The 7686-nt window shown below is 35.9% G+C and overlaps 1 long non-coding RNA gene across 1 annotated transcript; it reads right to left on the reverse strand.

The window, feature by feature from the left end:
• Nucleotides 1-2301: 2301 nt before the first annotated feature.
• Nucleotides 2302-2688, reverse strand: LOC103480285 (uncharacterized). The gene is made up of 3 exons (XR_536074.1): nt 2629-2688; nt 2482-2497; nt 2302-2388 (listed from the first exon to the last, which is right to left on the reverse strand). It is a non-coding gene; the product is annotated as an uncharacterized LOC103480285 (long non-coding RNA).
• Nucleotides 2689-7686: the final 4998 nt, after the last annotated feature.

Raw genomic sequence — 7686 nt, forward strand, 5'->3', positions numbered from 1 at the left:
AGATAGATAGATAGATAGATAGATAGATAGATAGATAGATAGATAGATAGATAGATAGATAGATAGATAGATAGATAGATAGATAGATAGATAGAAAACATTAATGTTCACGATGTGATAAGTTTACAGTTTTCCTAACCTCATACTGTAAACATCCACAAAAGTAACAAATGTGGATTTTATTTAATTCACATCTGTAAGCAATGCATAAAAATGAAAAATAAAGACACATTACAAAGTTTACTTCTTTGTCAGAAATCAGAAAATAATTCAGAATTACTGGCATAGACTTTATAATTTACTCTAGGTAATTTTTGTTGTTGTTGTTGCTATAAAAGTTTCATTTAATTCTGCTGCAGTCCTTAACAAAACCATGACAATGAAACAGCTCTTTAATTAATGAAGTCACTGTCTGCTTTTAAAATGATATATTTTATAAAATAACACTGTATTGCATTTGCTTCTACTATTGCATTTTGTATGTCATATTTTTGTACGAAAAATCTAAATTTTAACGCAAATAGTCTCAGGTAAGTTTCATACGAGTGTGTCTCGTTGGACTGCCAATGTGTTTTACTTGTGACTAAATGAAGATACTTTCATCAAAATTATTCACTATAAAGTTTCTTTATCACATCCTACTGATTCCACTGGTAAGCTATGTGTTGCTGTTTATAAGACTTTCCCTAATTTCCACACCAGATTCGGTGTAAAAAAAAAAAAAAACTAAAATAAGGTGTAAAATGTGAGTAGCAGAGGAAAATATAACAGTAATGCTAAAAATCCCACTCAACATGGAATCCGATACATGGCAGTATCATCAGGCAGAGCTCTTCTTCTTTCAGAACAAAACACTTCAGCTGCTGCAGGACTTAGACTTCCTGTGAAAGAAGAGAAGAAATGATTTATATAAAAACAAAAAGGCACAGAGATTAACCCAAGACACAACTGAAGATATTGTCTGTATTAGTACCAATAAACGCATTAATTAAATGTTTAATTGTGAAAACATTTACCAATTATTAGAAGCAATGCTTTTTTACTTTAATCATGAAAGAGTTCATATTTATAGACTAAAGACATGATTTATTACAGTTTTGCAGCAAATATTCTAAGATGTTTTAGAGGCATCATATATCAGGGTTTCCCCCAGAAAACCTGCAAATTCTGGTGCTCGGGGTGCTAAGACAGTCAGCCAGCTGGCCACCGTGTTTTTGAGCCGAAAAAATGTTTAATGTTGACAGAAAATTTGAAAATATCACTTGATAGCTATGTTATTGGAAGACTCACTGGAATATTAATACCTAAACACCCCCCCCCCCCAAAAAAAAAACAACAAAAACACAAAAGTAAATAAACAATGCTACGCCTGGTGGGGGCTGAAGTAAAGCCTGGTGGCCTGTCAGGCTTATAACGCACTGAGGGAAACTCAGTGTGTAAGAACTGATAACTTCTACTTGATGATGTGCAGGGGTGAAAGTAGTTTTAAATTCTTGGGGGTACCATGACAAAAAAAATAAAAAACAAAAAAAATAATAAATAAATAAATATATATATATATATATATATATATAATGTTCTGCAGGAAAGAGGAGAACTGCAACTGACTGTAAAGTTTATATATTTGACCTGGAAGATTTCAGTACACATACTCACAGTACCTGACACTACTGAGTAAATGACGCCCTCTTCAGGTTGAGGATGTCTTCCTGATAAGATTGTGAGACCAGAAGTAAATCGCATTTACAAGTTGAAACCTTCCACACATTTCCTTATTCTGCACATTGCATAGAATAAAAGAACTCACTCCTGTTTCCAGAGTTTTTGAATTCAATCAGAGAGTAGGTGACATGTTGGCTGTTGTCTGCATCTGAAACACATCAGGATTTTTTTTTCATTCATTTGGGATCAAAGTCTGAAATGAGGCTGATGGTTTATGTGTAACTGTTTGAGCAGGTAAGCGTTACCATTTCCAGGGTCTGCAGAGGGTCTCACTGAATCATAAAAGTTAGCACTTCCTGCAGTTAGAAACATAAAAAAATAACACACTCATAAAGTAAAACCAGAAATCAGAGTGTGTTAATAACTCCAATTAGAACAATTTTAGTACACCAGAAAAAGATGGTGAACTTATTTATTTATTCATCTGATTTACATTTTAAGGTATGAAATATTCAAGTTGCTGCAACTGAAAGAACAAACTTCAATATGTTGGATTTTAGTTCAACATTCTCCAAAATATCTCATTAATGAAAAGAAAAGTCTTTACAAATCCTAATTATACTGATGTGTGAGTTCTGACCACGGTCAGCAGAGCTGGACTCATCACCTCCAGTCTGGTTGTAGTTTGTGTTTGAGTCCTGAGCTCTTCTCTCTGATTGGACCAACCTGAAATGAATACAGTAAATTTATTACTGTACTGTTACTGTACAGAACCGACTGATTCTGTTTGAGACGAGAACAAGATGAAGATGAACCAACCTGAAACAGCAACGACCTGAAAAAAGACATTCAAGGTCACATTATTATAAAGTTATGTTGGAAATGTTTCACTGTAGCTTCATGACAGAAATATCAACACTATATAAATGAAATAGTTCAAGAAGAAGAAGAAGAAGAAGGTCTCACCCTTTGACTGTTTGAAGCAACACAGCAGGATAACAATCAGACTGACTCCACTCACTGATCCAATGAGCAACAGGACAGGAAGTGATGCGTTCCAAGGTCTGGGAGAAGCTGCTGAAAGACACATCCTGACATCAGTGTGAAATATTTTGCAGGCTGTATAGTGCAGAAGTTGCTACTGTAACATGGTTTAAATGGTTCAGGTTAAATCCTCCATCCAGCGCCATCTGCTGGTAAAACGTAGTATTGCGTTCACTTTAGAAAGAGCGAGGTATTATGGGCAATCCTCAGAACCATGAGGATCATGGTTCTGCTATGTGATAAAGAAATATTTATGCATTTCATAAAATATGCTTATGGTTTTCGTTTTTGCATATTATTGAAATATGTTTAATCTAGGTCACGCTAGTTCTGCTATTATGTCGTTTTTGCCGTGTTTTATTAGTGTTTAGTTTGTGAGAAAGTGTGGTAGAAATTTCCCACGCGGTTACACTATAGCACCCTCTTTGCAGGAGCTTGTTCTATGAACTTACCTCGACGCCCATTGTGTGTAATGCAGATGGAGAATAAATAAACAACTGATGCCACACCCTGAGCAGTCCCTTGTCATTCATTTGGACACCAACAGAAGCCACCAGATCCAAATAGGTCACACTAACACTACAGACACAGTAAGATTTTCATGAGTTGTGCATTTCTATGTAGCATGTTTTCCCTCTGCAAACATGGGTTTCCCCTGGTACTGCAGCTTCCTCCCAACGTCCAATCAGATTAATGGCAGATTAATTTTGTCATGCTAAGATATGAGTGCGTGAATCACTCAGGATGAATTAGGTGGGTATAAAACAGGGATGAATACATGTTTAATCTCTGCTCACCTTTAACTCCCATCCAGCTCTGAGGTGAAACTTGTCCTGAATGTTTACACTTGTAGAAACCTTCATCTGACTGAGACACTGCAGAGATCTTCAGCTCTCCTCTGCTGTCATTTTGGGTCAGTTTGTCATTATGATAGAAAATCACATCAGAAAGTTTGTTTTCTCCTCTCCGTCTGCAGCTCAGAGTAACAGAAGCTCCTTCAGTCACAGGATGGACGGGGCTCACCAGGAGAAGAYCTTCATCTGGAAACCAGTCAGAGAAAATGAAGCTTCAGTCAGAAATCAGCTGCTGGAGACAATTAGAGGAAAAAACTGAAAACAATTTTATTCAATAATGTTTGACACCTCACCTTGAGCAGCTGTTGTTTGAATAGTAACATTTGACCAGAGGGGAAAATAACTGCTGCTCACAAACATTACCCCACAGCAACTAAGTCTATTGTGATGTTTAACAATTGCTGTAGTGTCGACCTTATGTCATGTGTTTTGAGAGGAGCTATGAATGAAAAAAGGTTATTCGGAAGGTCAAACTAGTCTTGTGCGATTCTGATGGGAGTCTGAAAATTTTCATCAGAACTATTTTACATTAAATGTGCACAAGAGGAAAAACAGTCTGTTGCATCCAGTCTCCAATGTCATATAAACTGAAATTCCTGCGATCAATGAAATGATGTGCATGTTAACCTACTGTTTATACTGATGTTGACTGCATTGCTGATCTCTCCTGATCCAGACTCACACCAGTAAATGGCTTTAAAGGACCAGTTACTGTTAAGGGTACACGAGGAACCGTACTTTTTCCACCTGGAGGAATAGTCTGTTAAGATCTGATTTATTTCTCTAAACTCCATCACTCTCCACTCAGCAGAGTTTCCTCCACAGTTCAGAGTCACAGACTCAGACAGAAAGTGTTGCTCTCTGTCAGGACTCACTGAGAGAGACGCTGCTGGATGAGGATCTGAAGGACAACATGGAGGAAATAGTTAACACAGGCAAGACAGAAAACCTCCTTGATTCAGAGATGTCCTTTATCTGCTTTAAAGCTAAAGACTTAATCAAATCACTTCTCATGGATCAGTTTTATGACCATTGTATATTTTTATATAAAATCTAATTATAACCCATTATGCATAATCTATTGTTGAATTTTTTATATGCACTCATATTTTTATATAGATTTACAGTTACAAGAGAGCTGTAACCCATTTATTTCTTAATCTGCAGCTTTTTGGATGTCGTATACTTCAGTTTGATTGTGAATAATGAGTCATTATGCAATTTCTCATATTTTTTTGTTTTGTACACAGTGTTTAATCCAGTTTTTATATCTAAAAACATAATGTATAAATTACCTAACTCAAATTATACATTTTTACAGCAGAGTTCTATTAAACTACTTGGATGATTTCTAAAGATTTGTGTTATTTTGACCATTTTTAAACTGATTTGAACAAACTCAAAAACTTAGTGAGCACGTATTCTTTGAGATCCACATACCTGTGGTTGGTAGTCATCATTGTAGTTTACAGATGAAACAAAGATGGATAAAGTAGATGTCTGAACACATGAGCTCTGAGAGGACAGAAACACACTGACCTGCATTCCAGATGAACTTTGGTTCACTGTAATCAGTGAAATATTCTGGGTTTCCTCTTCCAGCTCTACATGAAAATCCTGCTGTTTGCTTCTGTCCATGAATGATGAAGTAGTTCTCTACAGTCCCATTGATGCTACCAGGCAGTGGATCATATCTGTAGCTGTTCTTTGATAGATCAGGAACAGTTTTATACCAGTAGAACCTCCATCCTGCAGATGAAGGTTTAACCTCACAGCTCAGAGTCACTGAGGCTCCAGGATTCAGCCATGATGGAGACACAGTGAGGACTGGTTTAGGTTTATCTGTTGGACCAAGAGGTTTAACAATATATTTTTTAAAATGATATATTTTTGCTGTCAGTTAAATATGAGTGAGTGTGACATTTCTTTAGAGAAATAGTAGCCCCAAAATTACATCAATAAATATGTTTGTTGTTTACCAGTCTAAATACTCCACTAGCAATGGGTCCTTATTAGAAGAAATACATTGAAGGTAACAGAATATAATTATCTTTGTTACATCTATCTTAAGTCGCTCTGTAACAGAACATACCATGTATGCTGATGTTGACTGCATTGCTGAATTCTCCTGATCCAGATTCACACCAGAACACTGATTTAAAGGGCCATGGACTGTTAATGGTACATGAGGAACCAGTCATTTTCCACCTGTTAGAGCAGTCTAATATGACCTGCCTATGGTTTATTTCTCTAAACTCCTTCACTCTCCACTCAGTAGAGTTTCCTCTACAGTTCAGAGTCACAGACTCAGAGGTGAAGTGTTGCTCTCTGTCAGGACTCACTGAGAGAGACGCTGCTGGATGAGGATCTGAAGGACAACATGGAGGAAATAATCAAATCAAGCAAGAAAGAAAACCATCTTCATGCCCATTTGCATTCTTCTTTTATTGTTAAAGACTTAAATCAATTCACGTCTGTCAGGTTTTCCAACTTGCATTTTTAGCATTGATCTCATGTATTTCATTGCAATCATTGAACTGCAACAGCAATAATTGAATTTGTCGGAGAAATATCAGCAATAGAAAAGAAACATTTAGCAAGTATGTTTGCAGATCGTCAAAACGCCTTTGATTTACTTGACAATTCAGTATTATTCGATCAATTGTACAATTATGGAATCAGAAGAGTGACACACGAGTAGAGTAGAAGTTAGCTGAAGAACAGAAAACCATTTCTAGAAGATAATATTAGAAAATTGACTTTATACAATCTCGCCTGGAACGTTAGCTGGAGATAGGCACCAGCAACCCTCCCGACCTCTCTAAGGGACAAGGGTGTAAAGAAAATGGATGAATGACTGGACTTTATACAACGTTGTGGAGTACCACAAGGATTGCTCCGAGCGTTAAGGTTAGTAGAGAGCTGTTACTGTTAAAGTCAAATGAGGAAGATGATGCAGAGATCACGCAAACACAACGTTTATGCAGTTATATTGATGATACATGAATTAATTAATAGACAGCAATATGTTAAAATTAATCCACAAAGTGTATATTTTTTCTTTGAAAAAACGTGTTTCAATTAAAGGTGTCAGCATAGGAAATAATTATGACAGTGAGAGAAAACAATCTGCATATTTTTCTGCATGTAAAAACAAATATGAAAGCAATTATGAGGAAGCGGCTGGTGTTGAACAAGCTATATTTTGTTGTGTATTTTTTGTTTATTTGAAATATGCATGTAATAGCTTTCTGAACCGAATAGCTCATTTTCTTCTTATGTGAATGGGGGTAGTTAGACGTTTACATGGTTTTTCTGCTCTTTTTCATTCATAATTTCATGAAGCATTCATATAAAGAGTATTCATATTATTGAGTGAAGAAAATATTATTTTTTTTTAAATGGAGGGAAAATGGAAATGAAGTGCAATTTTTTTACCTGAACATTTATCAATTAAACATTGAATTATTTTTCTATGTTCTGCTTACAAATGCATTATCTTCTGTTTCAAAGCAGCTGCAGTGGCATTTCATTTGTCAGTTTCTCTCTGCGTCGCCTATAAAATATTTCTGGGACTTGTCTCACCGCTGCAGCTCGCTGTCGCATTATTCACCAGTGTGGTTGTACATTATGTGAGAGATGTTTGCAATTATTTTCTTATACTTGTTAATTTTGCAAAAGTGCATTGGTTTTTTTCATCTATATATATATAAAAAACAGAATCACAAATGACCTAAATCAAAAAATTATGCAACAGCAGGTTTTTTTTATTATTATTATTAAACACTTTCATAAATGTGTTTTTTATTGATGATGATGAATAAAATGATAATAAACTGATCTCAAATGGCTTTCCAGAGAAAACTGTGAGCATGTGAACTTTGAGAACGACACATTAAAACTTATAAAGCTTATTAACAAAAACCTATTCAGCTTATGAAAGGACAGAAACAGAACTGACCTCGAGTCCAGACAAACTTTGGTTCACTGTAATCTGTGGAATACTTTGGATTTCCTTTTCCACCTCTGCATGCGTATCCTGCTGTGTGTTTCTGTCCGTGGACGATGCAGGAGCTCGTTACATTTCTACATGCGTCAGGCAGCAGCTCATATCTGTAGCTGTTCT

The sequence above is a fragment of the Poecilia reticulata genome, linkage group LG18, assembly GCF_000633615.1.
Source record: "Poecilia reticulata strain Guanapo linkage group LG18, Guppy_female_1.0+MT, whole genome shotgun sequence".
Lineage (NCBI taxonomy): Eukaryota > Metazoa > Chordata > Actinopteri > Cyprinodontiformes > Poeciliidae > Poecilia > Poecilia reticulata.